Source organism: Saccopteryx leptura, chromosome 4, assembly GCF_036850995.1.
Source record: "Saccopteryx leptura isolate mSacLep1 chromosome 4, mSacLep1_pri_phased_curated, whole genome shotgun sequence".
In the NCBI taxonomy this organism is placed as follows: Eukaryota; Metazoa; Chordata; class Mammalia; order Chiroptera; family Emballonuridae; genus Saccopteryx; species Saccopteryx leptura.
The window spans coordinates 179,618,670-179,639,780 of record NC_089506.1 but is presented as its reverse complement, the minus strand read 5'-3'; positions in this window follow the sequence as shown (position 1 = coordinate 179,639,780).

Genomic DNA, 21,111 nt, shown 5'->3' with positions numbered 1-21,111 from the left:
CTATTCTAATTTATTTAGCAGAATTCTAAGTGCTAGAATATATACAGAGGCCCTGGCCAGTTGGCTCAGTGGTAGAGCTGCGGCCTGGCGTGCAGAAGTCCCGGGTTCGATTCCCGGCCAGGGCACACAGGAGAAGTGCCCATCTGCTTCTCCACCCCTCCCACTCTCCTTCCTCTCTGTCTCTCTCTTCCCCTCCCACAGCCGAGGCTCCATTGGAGCAAAGATGGCCCGGGAGCTGGGGATGGCTCCTTGGCTTCTGCCCCAGGTGCTAGAGTGGCTCTGGTTGCAACAGAGAGACGCCCCGGAGGGGCAGAGCATCGCCCCCTGGTGGGTGTGCCAGGTGGATCCCAGTCGGGCGCATGTGGGAGTCTGTCTGACTGTCTCTCCCCGTTTCCAGCTTCAGAAAAATACAAAAAAAAAAAAAAAAAGAATATATACAGAAATATAAATATGTTTCTTTCTCAAGCTAGTGATTACTTAACAGCAATGTTGACAATGTAAAATATGTATTAACATTAAAAAATATGCAATAGCTAAATATTGGGATAAAAAGTATAGATACCCTAGGTTTTCAGGAGGCTTAAACCAGATTAAAAGAATACATGATGGCTTTCACTGTACTTAGAAAAAATTCAAGTAAATTTGATGTGATATTCATAAAAAATGGAACCCTTAGACACTGTTGGTGGGAATGTAAATTGGTTTAACCACTATGGCAAACAATACAGAGGCTCCTCAAAAAATTAAAAATAAATATTTCATAAAATCCACCAATTCCACCTCTAGAGGATCTATATGTCTTTGAAATCCTCTTTCAATGGAACATGGAAGCACTATTCACAATAGGCAAGATATGTAAACAATCTAAATGCCCACCACCAAATTAATAGATTTTAAAAATGTGGTATGAATACAGAAGCAAATATTATTCAACCACGAGAAAGGAGAATATTCTGCCATTGTGATAATATTATGGTAAGTGAGATAAGTCACCCAGAGAAAGAACATACTGTACAGTAACACTTATGTGGAACCTAAAGTAAAAATAAGCAAACAAGCAGTACAATGGTGGCTGAAAAAGCCATGGATATCTAATGCATGGTATAATGAATAAAGATAACAATGTTACACTACAATTATATAATGTGATAGAGGTGTTAAATATTACTATAATATAATCATATATAAATGTACCAAATGACAATGTTTTACACCTTGAATTTAGACAATGTCAAATATTTTCATACAAATAAAACTAAAGATAAAGTAAGAATTAAGCACATTTTTGAATCAGTCATTGCTCTTGCCCTTAATATTGATATTCAAGTTCAAAATCTGAAGAATAATCAAGAATAGAGAAAAACTGGATAACATAGGTAGAGTATGTTTATAGACCTACTTAAAACTTGTGATCAGATTATTAAGATCTTAAGCTTCTATAAAATAAATCTATATTTTTTATCTCTAGTACTAGAAAAGTACCAAAGACTATAATTTAAATTGTCTCCTTTTCCTAGATTTAGCCAAATAATCTTCTCCTACTTTAGTAAACTATGAACCCAAACAAAAGATATTTGACTATACTTTTCTTTAGTTGATGTCAGTATTGTATAAAGATATTCTTTGAGAAATTGGAAAATTCTGTTATATTCTTATTTTTAGTCACATCATTAATATAATTTCTCTAAGATTATATTTTTTGTAAGTTAGTCATATTTTCACATTGCATTTCCTTTTACTCATGTCACCCATTAAATTTAATTTCTAAATAAATAATAAAAAAGAAAAAATTACCTTAACAATGAGTCATTTATATAAAATCTCAAATATTAAATAATAACCTAAGTCTATTCCATTATATGAGCAATGTCACATAATTACTCCTATTTAACAAAAAAATGTGAATAATATTGTCTTCTGGAGGTCTATTTTACAGTATATGGCTTTATAGAGATTTACTTTAACTATGATATAATACACTGTTTGGTAAATGCTGTAGGATATGAGTGAAGCAAGGTTGATTTACTTTTCATCTTGTTCCATTCCGTTGCTTACAGATAGACTCATAATTTGGTTTGAACTATATTGCCAAATGAATTCTATTTACACTACAATTTTGTTTGTGACAGAACAGTGAATCTTGATTAGATAATAGTGAAAGATGGTTAAAAATGCTTATTTTAGTTAACTCAAAAGACATGCTAAAGACCTACAAAGGAAAATTCTGAATTATATTGAAATTTTTTCATTGTATACAAACTCTTTTAGTAAAAACATATTCTTTATCTTACAGACCATTTTTTTTTAAATCTCAGAAAAATGACTTGTGTCCATATATTAACTTTTCTAATATTTTTACCCAATTGAAACCCATCAGGATTACACACATTGCAAATGAATAGCTTAAGAAAGACTGATGAAAAATTTTGAAAATCACCATTCAGTAACCACCACATTAATAATATCAGCTAATAATCATCAATAGGTGTTAAAACTAGTGGGTAAAACTTTAATTAGAAGCCAGATATTGAGATTCTAAGATGGCAGTGGAGTAGGCAGATGTTACAACTGCCACCTCCCAGGACCAAATTGGATTGCCACTTAATTTAAGAACAATCATCTTGAAAAAACAACTTTGAACCAAATAAAGAGGAGCCTATAACTAAGGATCACAGAAGAAGCCACAATGATACTGGTAGGAAGGGCAGAGATGTGGAAAAGGCTTCCCTGCTTCCAGGAGTGAGGGACACCTGAGGGTCCAGAGGGACTCTCACTGTGGGGAGAGTGGCCCTGAGAGGTGTGGGTCCTCAGCTCCAGGCCTGAAGCCCCAGCCTAGAGCCCCAGAGCCTAAAAGACACAACCAGACAGTATTGAGTGGTGAAAAGAGCAGGATTTCTGTCTGCAAGAAAGAGACAGAGCTTTCTGAGATGCAGGTTCTGTATTAAAGGGCCCTCACAGAAAATATTGTTCACAACCATTTACACAGGACTCTGGTGGTGGGGAAGCTGAGAGGACTGGGGTTGTGTGAGGAGAGTGTATATTGGAGGCACAGGGAGAGACACAGTAACTGGAACCCCTGGGCTGAGTCATTATCTGATACTAAAGTGGCCATCTTTCTTGGGAGAAGCAACCCCTTTGCGCAGCACTGGCCTAGGGAAAAGAAACTGCCCCACCCTCGGGGCTCTCTCCTGTTCCAGTCAGGGCAAAGGCTTGTTCTAAAAGGCCAGGAAGAAGGGGTCCTGTCAGTGACTCAGGTTTCTGGTTTTGAGGCCAGAGCTTAACACTGCTGAGTATTTGCCAGAGAGCTGGCAGACCACACCTCTGGATCTCAGAGGCCACACCCTACTGAGGTTTGTGAAAAAAGTCTAGATAGAATGACACCTGGGATCAAAGGACAAGCCACACCTTCCACTCTTTCTGATCCCTCAATTATTGAGCCAAGCCCAACAAGCAGCCAGCAGACAGAGGCTACAGAAGGTGGGACTCAGGGACTTGGACTTTTAAGCAGACTTTTCCCAGGTCAAGTGTGGATAAGAGCCAGCCTAGGTGCACAACTGGCATTTCTAACCACACCTGGGCCCAGCAGAGGCATCCACAAACTCTGGGTTGCTTTTGGCTCCAAGAAGGTTGCTGTGAGCCAGTCATAGGCAGTGTCTCCCCCTGGTATGCACCAGATTCCTGCCAGGAAGACCCAGGGCTAGCACACTCAGTGGCCAGATGCAGAGAGCATCAGTTCAGGACCTAACAACCTTTATTAGAGTGGTATCCTAAGGAAGGGCTCCTCACACCTGCTCCAGCTAAGGTGAGTTCTGCTTTCTGTGATCAGCACTGACACAATGACTCATGTACATTGGATAGGAGGGTGCTTCACAGTCAGCTGGCCTGGGGGCTGGATATTCTACCCTGCTGGGCTAGACTTCAAAGAGGGAAGGGAGAGAGGTTAGAGCATGGATATTCAAAGTGTGGGTCCTGTGAGCCCACTGTTGGATTTAATTGAAGGACTTAGCCACTTTCTAAGGGCACAGTCAACCCCAGGGGAAGAGTCTTTTAGTCTTCCTCCTTGAGACCAGGGCCTCATAAGCTGTAAAAACTACAGCAGAAGGGATTGTTGGCCCCACTCAGTCTGAACCTGCTGCTCACCTTGTTGGGGAGAAATAAAATTTGAGTATCCAGCAGGGGCTGAGGGATTAGGCTTTGTAGTAGGGGCCACTATCCCTGTACTGGGCTACTGCCCAAGAGACCCTGAAGTTGGGCGTCCCACTAATGTTGTATTCCCAACCTTAAATGCCCTAACCTAACAAGCTTGCAACTTGTGGAGGGGTTTGTTGGGTGAGGCCAATCAGGTCCACAAACAGTCTTTCAACACAAGACCCTGGAAATACCAGGCAGCTGCAAGAGGAGGTGGAGCAGCTGAAAAGTGGAGGTAAATCTTGTAGAACTTGGGGCTTTTATGGAGCTGCTTCCAGCTCTAAGTAGGAGGAAGCTGATCCTTATACACAGATTGGCCCCTCCACACTACCCAGGCACAGAAAACGCCAAAACAAACAGCAAAAAAGCAGTAGCTGCAGACAAGTAGCCCACAATGAATTACAAAAAACAGTTGCCACCAACCTAAGGAGATCTAGAACCAACACAACTGACAGCTGAAGGCAGACAACACCAACCCTAGACTCAGCTAGCTACACAAGCAGCATGCCCAAAGGAGATGTCTATACACAGACAAAATGGGCAGACAGAGAAAAGCAACCCAAATGAATCAACAAGAGAAATACCCAGAAAAAGATCTGAATGAGATAGAAGTAACCAAACTACCAAATTCAAAGTTTACAACAATAATTTTTAGGACACTCAAGGAACTTAGAGCAACAATGAATGGACATAATGAACACCTAAATAAAGAGATAACAAGCATCAAAAAGGACATTTAAATCATAAAAGAACAAGTCAGAAATGACAAATACAATATCAGAAATGAAGACTGCACTAGAAGGAATTAACAGCAGTTTGGATAAAGCAGAGGATCAAATTGGTGACTTAGAGGACAGGATAAATGAAAGCACAAAAGTGGAAAAGCAAAAAGAAAAGATACTCAAAATGTCCGAGGAAACTCTAAAAGAGCTCTGTGACAACATGAAGAGAAATAACATCTGAATCATAGGGGTTTCTGAAGGAGAAAAGAAAGAACAAGGGATAGAGAACCTGTTTGAAGAAATCATAGCCAAAACTTCTCTAAATTGATGAAGGAAAAAGTCACACAGGTTCAAGAAGCACCAAGAGTCCCATGAAAGAGAAACCAGGGAGGTCTACGCCAAGACACATCATAATTTAAATACAAAAGAGACAAAAAGAGAATACTAAAAGCTGAAAGAGAAGAGAAGTTAATTACCTACAGAGGTGCCCCCATAAAAATGACATTCGACTTCCCAACAGAAACATTTGAGGACAGAAGGGATTTGCAAAAAATATTCAAAATAAGAACCTACAACCAAGACTTTATCCAGCAAGGCTATTGTTTAAAATTGAAGAAGAAATAAAAAGCTTCACAGACAAAAAACCTCAAGGAATTTATTACAACCAAACCAGTACTGCAAGAAATGTTGAGAGGCCTGCTGTAAACAGAGCAAAAAAAAAAAAAAGAAGAAAAAAATCTAGAAAAGGAGGATTGTGAATTTAAAGAATAAAATGGCAACAAACAACTACATATCAATAATAACCTTAAATGTAAATGGATTAAATGCTCCAATCAAAAGACATAGGGTAGCTGAATGAATAAGAAAACAGGACCCTTACATATGCTGTCTACAAGAGACTCACCTCAAAACAAAAGATACACATAGACTGAAAGTGAAAGGATAAAAAAAACTATTTCTTGCAAATGAAAAGCAAAAAAAAAAAAAAAAGCTGGGGTTACAATACTTAAATCTGACAAAATAGACTTTAAAACAAAGGCTATAATAAGGTCACTACATAATAATAAAGGGAGCAATCCAACACAGGATATAACCATTATAAATATCTATGCACCTAATATAGGAGGATCTAAATATATAAAACAGATTTTGATGGACATAAAGGGTGAGATCAACAGTAATAATATAATAGTAGGAGATTTTAATACCCCACTAACATCAATGGATAGATCCTCCAGACAGAAAATTAACAAAGAAACAGCAACCTTAAATGACACACTAGATCAACTGGATTTAACAGATATCTTCAGAACCTTTCACCCTAAAGCAGCAGAATATACATTCTTTTCAAGCACTCATGGTACATTCTCTAGGATAGACCACATGCTAGGACACAAAACAAGTCTCATTAAATTCATTAAATTTAAGAAGATGGAAATCATATCAAGCATCTTCTCTGATCACAGTGACATGAAACTAGAAATTAACTACAATAGAAAAACTAAAAGCCCTGGCCAGTTGGCTCAGTGGTAGAGTGTCGGCCTGGCGTGTGGGAGTCCCGGGTTCAATTCCCAACCAGGGCACACAGAAGAAGCACCCATCTGCTTCTCCACCCCTCTCCCTCTATCCTCTCTGTCTCTCTCTTCCCCTCCTGCAGCCAAGGCTCCATTGGAGCAAAGATGGCCCAGGTGCTGAGGATGGCTCTGTGGCCTCTGCCTCAGGTGCTAGAATGGCTCTGGATGCAACAGAGCAATGCCCCAGAGGGGCAGAGCATTGCCCCCTGGTGGGCATGCCAGGTGGATCCCGGTCAGGTGCATGCGGGAGTCTGTCATCTTTCTGACTGCCTCCCCATTTCCAGCTTCGAAAAAATGCAAAAAAGAAAACCTAAAAAACATTCAAACACTTGAAGGCTAAATAGCATGTTATTTAATAACAAATAGGTTAACAATGAGATCAAGGAAGAAATAAAAAATTTTCTTGAAACAAATGAAAAGGAACATACAACAACTCAAAATTTATGAGATACAGCAAAAGGAGTCCTGAGAGAGAAGTTCATAGCACTACAAGCATACCTTAAGAAGCAAGAAAAAGCTCAAATAAACAACTTGACCCTGCATCTAAAAGAACTAGAAAAAGAACAACAAATAAAGACCTGACGAAGTAGAAGGCAGGAAACAATAAAGATCAGAGTGGAAGTAAATTACATAAAGGCTAAAAAAAAAAATACAGAAGATTAATGAAACCAACAGCTGTTTCTTTGAAAAGGTAAACAAGATTGATGAACCTTTAACCAGACTCACCAAGAAAAAAAGAAAGAGAACTCAAATAAATGAAATTAGAAATGACAGTGGAGAAGTAACAACTGACACTGCAGAAATACAAAGGATGTAAGAAAATACTATGAAGATCTGTATGTCAAAAAACTAGACAAGCTAGGTGAAATAGATAAATTTCTAGAAACATATAATCTTTCAAAAATCAGTTGGGAAGAATCAGAAAACTTAAACAGACCAATTACAACAAATGAAATTAAAACAGTTATCAAAAAACTCCCCAAAAAACAAAAGTCCAGGGCCAGATGGCTTTACAGGTGAATTTTACCAAATATTCAAAGAACTACCACCTATCCTCAAGCTATTTCAAAAAATTCAAAAGGAGGGAAGGCTTCCAAGCTCCTTTTATGAGGAAAGCATAATACTCATTCCAAAACCAGGTAAAGACACTACAAAGTAAAAAAACTATAGGCCAATATTACTAATGAACTTAGATGCTAAAATTCTCAACAAAATATTAGCAAACTGGATCCATCAATACATGAAAAAAGTCATACATCATGATCAAGTGTGATTTATTCTGGGGAAGCAACACTAGTACAATATTCATAAATCAATAAATGTGACTCATCACATAAACAAAAGGAAGAATAAAAATCACATGATAATATCAATAGATGCAAAAAAAGCATTTGATAAAATCCAGCATCCATTTACAATCACAACTCTCAGCAAAGTGGAAATATAGGGAACATATCTCAACATGATAAAGGCTTTCTATGACAAACCCACGGCCAACATCATACTCAATGGGGAAAATTTAAAAGCAATTCCCTTAAGATCAGGAACAAGGCAGGGGTGCCCCGTTTCATCACTCTTATTCAACATAGTTCTGGAAGTCCTAGCCACAGCAATCAGAGAAGAAGAAGAAATAAAAAGCATCCAAATTGGAAAAGAAGAAGTAAAGCAATCATTATTTGCTGATGATATGATACCGTACATAAAAAAACCCAAAGGCTCAGTCAAAGAACTACTAGACCTGATAAATGAATTTGGCAAGGTGGCAGGATATAAAAATTAATATTTAGAAATCAGAGACATTTTTATACACCAACAATAAACTGTCTGAAAGAGAAATTAAGGAAACAATTGCCTTTACTATTGCAACAAAAAATAAATAAAGTACGAAGAGTAAATTTAACTGAGGAAGTAAAATACTTTGACTCAGAGAATTATAAAACATTGATAAAAGAAATCAAGGAAGATACAAACAAGTGGGAGAATATACCATGTTCATGGATAGGAAGAATAACATATAAACATCAGTAAAATGTTTATATTACCCAAAGCAATCTATAAATTTAATACAATTTCTATTAAAATACCAATGGCATACTTCAAAGATATAGAAAAAATATTCCAAAAATTTATATGGAACCAAAAAAGAACATGATAGCCTCAGCAATCTTGAAAATGAAGAATAAAGTAGGAGGTATCACACTTCCTGATATCAAGTTCTACTACAAAGCCATTGTACTCAAAACAGCTTGGTACTGGCATAAGAACAGGCATACAGATCAATGGAACAGAACAGAGAACCCAGAAATAAACCCATGCCTTTATGGTCAATTGATATTTGACAAAGGAGGTAAGAGCATACAATGGAGTAAAGACAGTCTCTTTAATAAATGGTGTTGGGAAAATTCAACAGGTACAGGCAAAAAAATGAAACTAGACCACCAACTTACACCATTCACAAAAATAAACTCAAAATGGATAAAAGACTTAAATGTAAGTCATAAAACCATAAACATCTTGGAAGAAAACATAGGCAGTAAATTCTCTGACATCTCTCATAGCAATATCTTTGCTGACTTATCTCCACGGCAAGTGAAATAAAAGACAGGATAAACAAATGGAACTATATCAAACTAAAACGTTTTGCACAGCTAAAGACAATAAGAACGGAATAAAAAGACAAACTATACAATGGGAGAATATATTTGACAATACTTCTGATAAAGGGTTAATAGCCAAAATTTATAAAGAACTTATTAAACTCAACACCAGGAAGGTAAAAAATCCAATTAAAAATTGAACAAAAGAACTGAATTGACACTTCTCCAAAGAGGACATACAGATGGCCAATAGGCATGTGAAAAAATGTTCAACATCACTAATCATTAGAGAAATGCAAATTAAAACCGTAATGAGATACCACCTCACACCTATCAGAATGGCTCTCATCAACAAAACAACACACAATAAGTGCTGGCAAGGATGTGGAGAAAAGAAAATCCTCCTGCACTGCTGGTGGGAATGCAGACTTGTGCAGGTACCATGGAGAAGTGTATGGGGTTTCCTCAAAAAATTAAAAATGTAACTGTGTTTTGACCCAGCTATCCCACTTTTAGGAGTATATCCTAAGAAAACCAAGTCACCGACTCAAAAGAACATATGCACCCCCATGTTTATTGCAGCAATGTTTACAATAGCCAAGATCTGGAAACACCCCAAGTGTCTATCAGTGGATGAGTGTATTAAAAAGCTGTGGTACATATACAGAATGGAATACTACACCACCATGAAAAAGAATAAAATCTTACCTTTTGGTACAGCATGGATGGTCCTGGAGACTATTATGCTAAGTGAAATAAACCAGGTAGAAAGAAATAGCATATGATCTCCCTTATATGTGTAATTTAATGAACAAAGTGAACTGAGGAACAGAATGAAGGCAGAGGTGGGGTCACATGGACCAAAGGCACAGTGGTCAGAGGGGAAGGGGGATGAGGAGATGGGATCAGAGAAGGTAAAGAGATTAGTGAAATTATATATACATAACACAAATATATAGATAACAAGACTGCAAATCCTAGAAGGAAAGGGGGAGTTCATAGGGGGAGGGGGACAAGGGGGTATAAAAGGGGAACACAGGGGTGGGGAGTGAGGGAGTTATATTTGGTGGGACACTTAAATCCATATAAATACAATGAATCAAAATTAATAAATATTAAATTTTTAAAAAGAAACCAGACATTACTTTGCCTCAAAGTGTTTCTTTCTCCATGACACTGAATGCAAAGGTTAAAGATTAACTTTATAATGAAACAAACCTGGGAAATACTACCTAAACCAAGTTATCTCCAGTAAGGAAATAAATAGATTTTTATCATGAAAGGATGTTGTATTTCAGGAGTCCCCAAACTTTTTACCCAGGGGGCCAGTTCACTGTCCCTCAGACCGTTGGAGGGCCGGAATATAAAAAAAAAACTATGAACAAATCCCTATGCACACTGCACATATCTTATTTTAAAGTAAAAAAACAAACGGGAACAAATACAATATTTAAAATAAAGAACAAGTAAATTTAAATCAACAAACTGACCAGTATTCAATGGGAACTATGCTCCTCTCACTGACCACCAATGAAAGAGGTGCCCCTTCCGGAAGTGCAGCGGGGGCCGGATAAATGGCCTCAGGGGGCCGCATGTGGCCCGCAGGCCATAGTTTGGGGACCCCTGTTGTATTTTGTCAAATGCCTTTTCGGCATCTCATGTGAGATGATTATGTGATTTTATTTTTCGTTCTATTAATGTGCTTTATTATAATAATTAATTTGCACATATTAAACAGGCCTTGTAACCTAGAAATAAATACCACTTGGTCAAGTTATATAATTCTTTAGTGTGATATTTAATTCAGTTTGCTAAATATTTGCTGAGAATTTCTGCATGTATAGTCATCAGGAATAGTGATCTACAATTTTCTTCTGTTGTAGTGTTTTTATCTGGCTTTACTAACAGGGTAATACTTGCCTCATAGAATGAGTTTGGAACTGTTAGAAACAGAGTCCTTTATTCTTTAAATGTTTTGAAGATTTCACCAGTGAATTTGTCTAATCTTGCGTTTTTCAATCTTGGGAGGGAAGTTTTTGACTAATAATTCAATATCTTGTTAGTGATCTGTTCAGATTTTCTGTTTCTGATTCAGCCTTGGTAGGAAGTGTGTTACTAGAAGTTTATCCATTTCTTCTGAATTATGTAATTTGTTGTCATATAATTGTTCGAATATTATTCATAGTAGTCTTGAGATCCTGAGTATTTTGGTAGTATCAGTTATGTCTTCTCTTTCATTTTTAATTTTATTTGAGTCTTCTCTTTTTCTTAGTCTAGCTAAAGGTTTGTCAGTTTTGTTTATCTTTTTTTAAAAAACAGCTCACTTTTGTTGATTACTATTGTTTTGTTGTTCTGAAATATATTTGTTTCTCTTCTGATCTTTATTCTTCCTTCTGCTAACTTTTGGTTTAATTTGTTCTTCTTTTTCTAGGTCCTTTAGTAGAGTTAGTTTGTTTCAGATATTTCTAATTTTTTAATGCAGGGGTCCCCAAACTACGGCCCGCAGGCCACATGCGGCCCCCTGAGGCCATTTATCCGGCCCCTGCCGCACTTCCAGAAGGGGCACCTTTTTCATTGGTGGTCAGTGAGAGGAGCATAGTTCCCATTGAAATACTGGTCAGTTTGTTGATTTAAATTTACTTGTTCTTTATTTTAAATATTGTATTTGTTCCCGTTTTGTTTTTTTTACTTTAAAATAAGATCTGTGCAGTGTGCATAGGGATTTGTTCATAGTTTTTTTTTATAGTCCGGCCCTCCAACGGTCTGAGGAACAGTGAACTGGCCCCCTGTGTAAAAAGTTTGGGGACCCCTGTTTTAATGTATGTATTTATCACTGTAAATGTATCTCTCAGATAAACATTTGCTGCATTGTATCAGTTATTATATATTGTATTTCCATTTTTATTTGTTTTGAGGTATTTTTAAATTTCTTTTTTATTGCTTTTTTGACCCGATTGTTCACAATTATGTTTTTAATTTCCACATACAGTAATTCCTTGGTATTCATTGACTTTGTTTATTATTGGTTCGGTTTTTCGTCTATTTTTTCTGTGAAAAATTTGTCTTGGTTTTCATCAGTTGCCTCGTCGGCATGCCCACATGACCTCGTGAAAACAAAGGGCGAGCCACGTGTTCTCCTGCTCAGTGTGGTGTTGTTTCTCATTATGTGAGCATCACCCCATGCATCTAGCGAAACAATTCCCTTGGTTTCCAATGTTTTTGTGCTTTTTTTATTGATAGCAAATGCTAATACTACAATTACATGTAAGTGACTACTGTGTATACCGTATTTGGTATAATGTGTTTGTTTTTCATTTTTCAGTTTCAAAATGTACGTAATACATGTAAGATAAAATCACATGTGCTCAAATCTCATTGTCTGTGTTAAGTGTTTCCCTTGCTAATAAGTTAACCTTTTCCGTTTAGCTCCATCATGGGACCAAAGGAAGTTTCGAGAGCCAGCAAGACATTCGAAGAAGAAGATCAGGAACACGATCAATTTGAATGAGGAAATCATTGAAAAATACAAGAGCAGCTTCAAGATTACTGAAATTGGCGGCATGTATGGAAAGTTGCCACTCATGATAAGTTCCATTGTGGTGAAAAAGGAAGCAATAAAGGAGGCTAATGAAGCAAAAGACATGAATGTGCTAATGAACAGAGATTGCAAACAATTAAAGATGTCAAACAGTTATTATTAATTTGGATCAATCAAAACCAGTTAGATGGCAATTCTGTTTTGGAGGCAATCATATGTGAAAAGGCCAGACTGTTGTATGCCGATCTCATTAAGAAAATATCTGGGACGAGTGCTAGTGTACTTAGTGATTTTAAGGCCAGCAGTGGCTGGTTCGAAAAATTCAAGAGGCACACTGGCATACACAGTGTTACTAGGCAAGGGAAAGGTGCGAGTTCTGACAAGTCTGAGGCCAAAAAGTTTGTGTCCGAATTCAAAGATTACAAAGAGGCTGATGGATTCATCCTCTAACAAGTCTTCAGCTGTGATGAAACTGGCCTCTTTTGGAAGAAAATGCCAAAAAGGACGTTCATTACACAGGAGGAAAAGGCACTGCCAGGACATAAGCCCATGAAAGATAGGCTAACTCTTTTGTTGTGTGGTAATGCTGGTGGTGATTGGAAAGTGAAGACCTTACTGGTGTACCATTCAGAAACTCCTGGAGTGTTTAGCAGAAACAAGGTGATTAAAAGTATGTAAATTGTGTGTGATGTAAAGGGCAAACCAGAAAGCATGAGTCACGAGGCCAATTTTCATTGAGTGGATGAATGAAGTGTTTGGCTCAAGTGTGAAAAAATACCTCCAGGATAATCAGTTGCCCCTTAAGTGCCTCCTGGTAATGGACAACGCTCTGCACATCCTCCAGGCTTGGAAGACACATTGTTGGAGGTGTTCAGTTTTGTCACAGTAAAGTTCTTGCCCTCTAATACCACACCACTCATCCAGCCCATGGACCAGAATGTCATTTCAAATATCAAGAAACTGTACTCAAAAGCAATGTTTCGAAGGTGCTTTGAGGTAACATCAGATACAGAATTGTCCCTAAGAGAGTTCTGAAAAAATCATTTCAACATTCTCAACCGCATTATCCTCATAGATAAGGCTTGGCAGGGAGTGACATCCAGGATGATGAACTCTGCCTGGAAGAAATTATGGCCGGGATGTGTGCATGAGAGAGATTTTGAAGGGTTTGAGCTTTCTCTGGATGATCCTATACATGTGGTGCAGTCCATTGTTGATTTGGGAAAGCTCATCTGTTTGGAGGTGAGTGGTGAGGATGTGGAAGAGCTGGTGGATGACCACAGTGAAGAACTCACCACTGAAAAACTGCAAGGCCTTCACCTAGAAGTGCAACAGATGGCAGATGAAGTTGCTCCAGATCAGGAGGAAGAGACAGGGGGAATGTGCCTCCTTCAGAGATTAAGGACACCTTCTCCATGTGGAGTAAGGTACAGGGGTTTGTGGAGAAAAACCACCCAGACAAAGCTGTTGCAGGCTGTGTCTGTAACTTGTTTAATGATAAAGTCTTGCCCCATTTTAGGCAAATCTTAAAGAGGTGGCAGAAACAGACCTCTTTGGACAGCTTTCTCTTGCTACATGGGTCCACTGACTCTGAAGCTGGTCCCAGTGCCCAAAGACCAAGAAGGGAAGTGACCCCAGATAGTGCCTTGATACCTAAGGTCCTTATAGAGGGGATTCCCCTTCCAAACAATATCTGCACCTCTCTCTCCCCTCCTTGCCATCTTCCATACTCCAAGAAGAGTCTTCAGAAAGGTAAATGCCATGTTAAATGTTTATTTATTCTTTACATTAGTCTTTTACATTTATTTAATATAAATTTCTTATTGTTTTTAGTATTAAACACTACATTTATTCTCTATAAAATATGTTTTTAGTATGTATTTTGGAGTGTCTAGACAAATTAATTGGATTTACATTGATTCATATGGAAATAATTGCCTCAGTTTTCATCGGTTTCAGAATTTGCTGATTGTTTGCAGATGGTGTATTGACAAAAACCGAGGCATCACTGTATTTTTACATTTTCCAGCTTTCCTCTAGTTGTTGATTTCTCATTTCATAGCATTACAATCAGAAAAGATAGTGGGTATGATTTCAATCTTCTTAAGTTTGCTATGATTTTTTTGTGTTCTATCATGTAATTGATCCTGGACAATGTTCTGTGTGTACTTGAGAAAAAGTGAATTCTGTTATTGAATGGTTTATGCCAGATATGTCTGTTCAAACCATTTGCTTTAATGTATGGTTGAATTCTGTTTCCTTACTGATTTTCTGTCTGGATGATCTATCCATTGCTGACAGTGGAGAATTGAAGTTACCTACCATTATTGTAATATTGTCTATTTCTCTTTTTAGATCTAATAGTATTTGCTTAATATGTTTAGGTGATCTGATATTTGATGTGTATATATTTACAGTTGTTTTTATCTTTTTGATGTATTGACCTCTTTATCAATATATAGTGACTTTATCTCCCTGTTAACCATATTTGGCTTCAAGTCTTTTTGTCTGCTATAGTATAGTAATCACTGCTTTTTTTTGTTGTTCTTTTTCACTTACATGGGTTATATTTCTCTAGTGCTTCACTTTGAGCCTATGTGTGTGTCTTGAGAGCTGAAATGAGTCTCCTGTAGGCAGCATATAGTTGGGTTTTACTTTTATATGTATGTAGCCACTCTCTGCATTTTGATTGATGAATGCAGTCAATTTACCATTAGAGTGATTATTGATAAATAAAAACTACTATTGCCATGTTATTATTTGTCTTTTGGTTGTTTTATATCTCCATTGTTTCATTTTTTCTTTGTTTCTGCTTACCTTTTTCATGGTGATTTGCTCAGTCTCCCTTTTCTGTGTGTATGTCCTGAATCTACTCTAGATTTTTTGCTTCTGGTTACCATGAGGTTTACATAAAACATCTCATAGATAAAACAGTCCATTTTATGCAGGTGAAAATTATCTTTGTTCACCTATAAAAGCTCCACCATTTTCCTCCCCTGCTTTTATATTTTTGTTGTCACAATCTCTCTTTTTACATGGTGAATTTGTTTAGAAATGCTAATATCTATAGTTATTTTTAATGTTTTTTCTTTGACCTTTATACTTGAGCTAATTAGTTAACAAACCATTCTAACACAGTTACAGTTTTCTAATTCTATTTATTTTTCACCTTTACCACCAGAGCATTTTATACTTTAATATGTTATGTCACGGATAGCTGCCTTTTTTTTTTTTTTTTTTTGCTTGAAAAACTCCTTCCAGCATTTTTTAGAATGTAGGTCTAGTGGTGGTGATCTCCCTTAGTTTTTGTTTTTCTGGGAAAGCCCTTTCATCTTCATGTCTATAGCATTGCTGCCATAAAAAGTATCCTTAGCATGCAATTTTTATTTTTCAAAATTTTGAATATACCATTCCACTTTCTCCTTGTCCATAGACTTTTCTCTGGCAAATTCACATATAGGCTAATGGAGGTTGGAGGTTCCTTTGTGGGTTACTTAGTCCTGCCCTCCTTCTCTACCTTTAAGATTCTTTCTCTCTCACTGACTATTGGGAGTTTCAGTTGAATAAATCTTGGAGGTCTTTTTGCATTGAAGGAATAGAGAGTTCTATTAGCTTTGTGGACTTGTGGACTTTGTGGGCTTCTGTATCCCATTCCTTCTCCAGGTTGGGGAAGTTCTTAGCTATTACTTATTTAAGGAAGCTCTTTTCCCTTCTTTTTTTCCCCTTCTTATATATAGCAATTAATCTTGTATATAGCTTTCTGATAGATTTTGATAGCTCTCATAGGGTTTATTCACTTTTAAATTCTCTATCCTTTTTTTAACTGAATTATTTCTATATTCATGTCCCCCAAGTCTTTTATTGTTTACTCCATGTGGTCTATTCTCTTACCCTATACTTTTTATTACAATTTTCATTTCATTCATTGTTCATTCATTTCAGCTCTAGAGTTTTTGTTTGGTTATTTTTATAATTTTAATCTCTTTGGTAAAAATTTTCTTTTGTTCATCAATTTTATTCCTAGGTTCCTTAAATTGTCTGTCTGAGTTTCCTATGGTTCTTTGCTTTTTACAGAACAGCAATTTTATAAACAAAATTTTTTTTAAAAATAATAACTTTTAGAGAGAGAGAGAAAGGGAGAGAGAAACACTGATTTATTGTTCTACTTATTTATACATTCGTTGGTTGATTCTTGTGTGTTCTAACTGGGGATTGAACTCACTTCCATGGCATATTGGGACAATACTCTAACCAACTGAGCTCTCCGGCCATGGCTTATAAGCAGAATTCTTTGTCAGTTAGACTACAATATTCTGTGCCTTTGAGTTTGGTACTGGAGAATTATCATTTTCTTTTTATGATACATTTCATAGTTTTTGACAGTATGTGCTTTTGCTTTTCCATCTGAAGTAGCAAACAACTTTTTTAGCTAAAAATTTATGTTGTCTGTGTTTCTTAGAATTCAACAAGCTAGTAATTACAAACCTTTCTTTTGTATTCTAGAAGATTATGCTATAGCTCAAATGTGTGGTTTCCTTACTGCAGCTGGCTCTCTTGTCTGCACTTGGGTAGTGCACAGAAGCTGGAAGCAAAGTGTGAGGATGTGTGAGCTTAGCACATGGTGCTATGGGACGTGACCAAAGCCCAGTAGAAGGAGTCTGGAGTGGGTCTTCTCAGAGATTCATGGGTGCACTTCCTGCAGAAATTCCAAAGGAAACAAGAAAAGTTTTCCTTCTGTGCCTTTTGATATTCTTGTCTGCCTTCTTACCTTTCTTCTTCTTCCCCAGGAAGGGAGGTCTCCTCTTAGAAACCTGTGCTCCTAGATGGACATTGATTTCTTCAACTATATTATGAATAACTAGGGAAGTTTGTGGCCACTCACTACTTTCACTGTTTACCTCATGTGCTAGAAAGTTCACCTCTGATGACACCAAAAACCCAATAGCTTGTTGTATTACCCCAGGAAGGGAGCCTGATTTTATGAGTTCCTCCATTTCTTTTGCCCCAAGCTCATCCCTACTCTGCTATTATGGTTTTTCAGATTCCCCTGTCAGAACTCCACAAATTCTCTATCTCTCCTGAGTATCCACCCAGTTTGCTACTCTCCTGGCTCCCTTTTTCTACAGGCCCCACAGCCCCCACTGAGGTCCTATCTGTCTACTTTTGGATGCACAAATAGATAAAAATTCTTGGGTGTCCTGTCATGATGAGCAGAGGCACCTAGGTTTGGCTGTGGATGTCCAATTAGTTGTAAATCAAAGGGGAGAGAAAAAAGAAATACTGTCATAATGTTGATGTCACTTCTCTTTTCATTCTTGAGGTTGGTAGTTTAAATCATCTTTTATTCTTTTTTTTTTTTTCAGTGAGTAGTGGGGGCAACCAGGAACAGACAGACAGAAAGGGACAAAGATGAGAAGCATTAACTTGTAATTGTGGCACTTTAGTTGTTCATTGATTATTTTTTCATACATACTTTTATTTATTTTTCATTTACTTTTTTAAAAATTGAATTTGTTGAAATGACACAGGTTAACAAAATTATACAAGTTTCAGATGCACAATGCCACACCAAAATCATTTGTGCATTGTATTCACTACCTCAAGTCATGTCTTCTTCCATCACCATTTATCCTTTTTATACACCCCTCTACCTCTCCTACCCTCCCCTCCCTCCAATATGAGAGGAATCCCTTGGTGAGCATGAACTGTATTTTTAAATATAAATATTTAGTGATATAAATATTTCTCTAAGGACTGCTTTAATTGCATCTTACTTTTTTTTTTTTAAATGAGTGAAGGAAGGATTGAGAGACAGATGAGAAACTCCTGCATGCTCTTCAACCAGGATCCACTCAGCAACCCCTGATGGGGGCCAAGGCTCTGCCCATCCAGAGCCATGCTGAAACAGTTATTTTTAACATCTGAGGTAGAGGTTTGATGGAGCCATCCTCAGCACTCCAGGACCAATGGGCTCAAATCAATCAAGCTATGGCTGAGGGAGTTTAAGAGAAAGAAGAGGGAAGAAGTGGGGGGAGAAGGTAATGATCACCTCTGCTGTGTGCCTTGACTAGGAATCAAACCCAGGACATTCACACTCCTGGTGGATGCTCTACCACTGAGCCAACTGGCTAGGGCCACATCTCATAAATTTTGATTATTATTTTCATTTCTTCTCTTCAAAACATTTTCTATCTCCTATGATCCCTCCTTGACTCATCAGTTATTTATAGCATGTTTAATTTCTAAAATATTTCAGAATTTTCCAAATAATGTTCTGTCATTGATTGCTAATTTGTTTCCTTGTTGCCAGAGTACACATTCTTCTTTCTTCATAAATTTATGAAGAGTTGTTTCATGTGGTCTGCTTGATGAATCTTCATGTGCACTTGAAAGAAAGTATGTTTTGCCTTTCATGGGTACAATGTTCTTTAAATGTCAACTAAAATTATTTGATAGTATTGTTCAATCTTCAATATCCTTACTGTTTGTTTGATGTAAATCAACCTGTTCTACCAATTGTCAAGAAAGCAATGTAGAATACTCTAAGGATAACAGTTACTTTGCCTATTTGTCCTTTATTTTTTATGTTTTAGACTTACTTATTAGGTACACATGCATTGGCATTATTTTCTTTTTGAAGAGTTGACCCTTTATTGTTATGTAATCTTTTATTTTTTCCCTAGTGATATTACTTGTTCTACAGTTTATTTTTATATTAATACTATGCTGCCAATATTTTTATGAATATAATTTTCATGATAGCTCTTAGATTGTTTTACTTTTAACCTGTCTATATTGCTGATATTTTGTACAACTCATTAACATCTTTATTATATGTGTTTTTAAACACTTCTCTAAATGCATTCGAAAAGAGCTATAACATCCGTTCCCTAAAGTAATTCTCTTCTCAAGGTATCCTGCATGTATAATTTTTATAAACATCTTTATTATGTGTTTTATATGCACTTCTCTAATTGCAGAATGGTAGACACATTCCACTTAAAAAACACTATTCTCTTTTTAGCAAGTAGTTACCTCTCATAAACATTATTATTGCAAGTAGTTATAAACACTTCTCTAAATATATTATGGAAGAGCTTTCACCCTTCAGATATTATTTTTGAATATGTTTCTTATAGATAGTATAATCTGGTTTGCCTTTTTGTAGAGGCCCTGAATAGGAACATAGAACAGCAACAGAGTTCAGTGTTCTGAAGCAAAAGCCACAGTGGAGTGACTGACAAAAGTACTGAACACAATACTGTGCTGAATGAAGCACAATAAGGATAGAATTAGCAATCCTGATTAATCAATAGGTGAGGACATTTGAGTTACTTTTCTTGCATTTTAATCTGCTCTAAAGAAGTTTCCCTTCCTGACTTCCTCATTCTTTTCTCTTCATTCTCTTCTCTGCTTCCTGACTTTCTCATTCTTGTCCCTGCTTCTATTTTGTGTGTATCAATAAATATCCATAAGGTCTGGGGGTCAGGGCTATCTCATGAAACCTGAATAGGGGATTGTGAGTGGTCTCCCCTAGGTCCCTCAGTGCATGCCATGTGGTCTCTGAGTAGTCATTGTCTCCATGACAAGTGGAGCCTCATGTGAGGAATGGGAACCAAATGACACCATTTTAAAATCCAATATGAGAATAATCTCTGCCTTATATTGGGAGAATTTATTTATTCTTAATGTACCATATTTACCCTTGTATAAGATGGTCCCATGTTTAAGATGCACCTTAATTTTGGGACCCAAAATTTGAAAATAAATGTATTACATGAAGTGATTGAACTCAAGTTTTATCATAAAATTTATACAACTCCTCATTGCTGTCAAAACTCCCATCCATTTGCTTGTCCTCATTTGTGTCTGATGACAAATCACTGTCTTCAACAAAGAGTGCAACAACAGGGTGAAAAAGTGGGAAATGCAAGTAAAAAAATCTATAACCACTGTATAAGACACACCCAGTTTATAGACCCCAAATTTTTCAGGAAAAATATTCATTTTATATGGATACATGGGGAAACACGGTATTTTAAAAATATAGTTGGGGTTAAATTCATCATTTTGCTTTTATTTTCTATTTTTCATCTATATATTTCTTTTGAATTAACTGAGTATTCTTTATCATTCAGTGATGTCCCCACTCTTTACTATCTGAACCTCTGGGTTTTATTTTATAAAGATTGCTTTAAAGTTTACACTATACATTATTAGTTATCACAGTTTACCATCAAATAATATTATACTGCTTTATATATAGTTTGTAAAGCCAGTATACATGGTCACCATCAGAGTCACCTGGCCCATACAGGTTTGCATTAGGTTTGGACAGATGGTAATGAAACAATGGAGCCAAGAACTGGTGGGCCATTAGCTTTAATCCTAGCTTGCAACCAGTGGGCAAGTAAAAACACACACTGGGCTCCAAAACCCACTCATTCAGTGCTCACAAAGCTACTGACTTATCCGAGTCTCTCACTCAACAC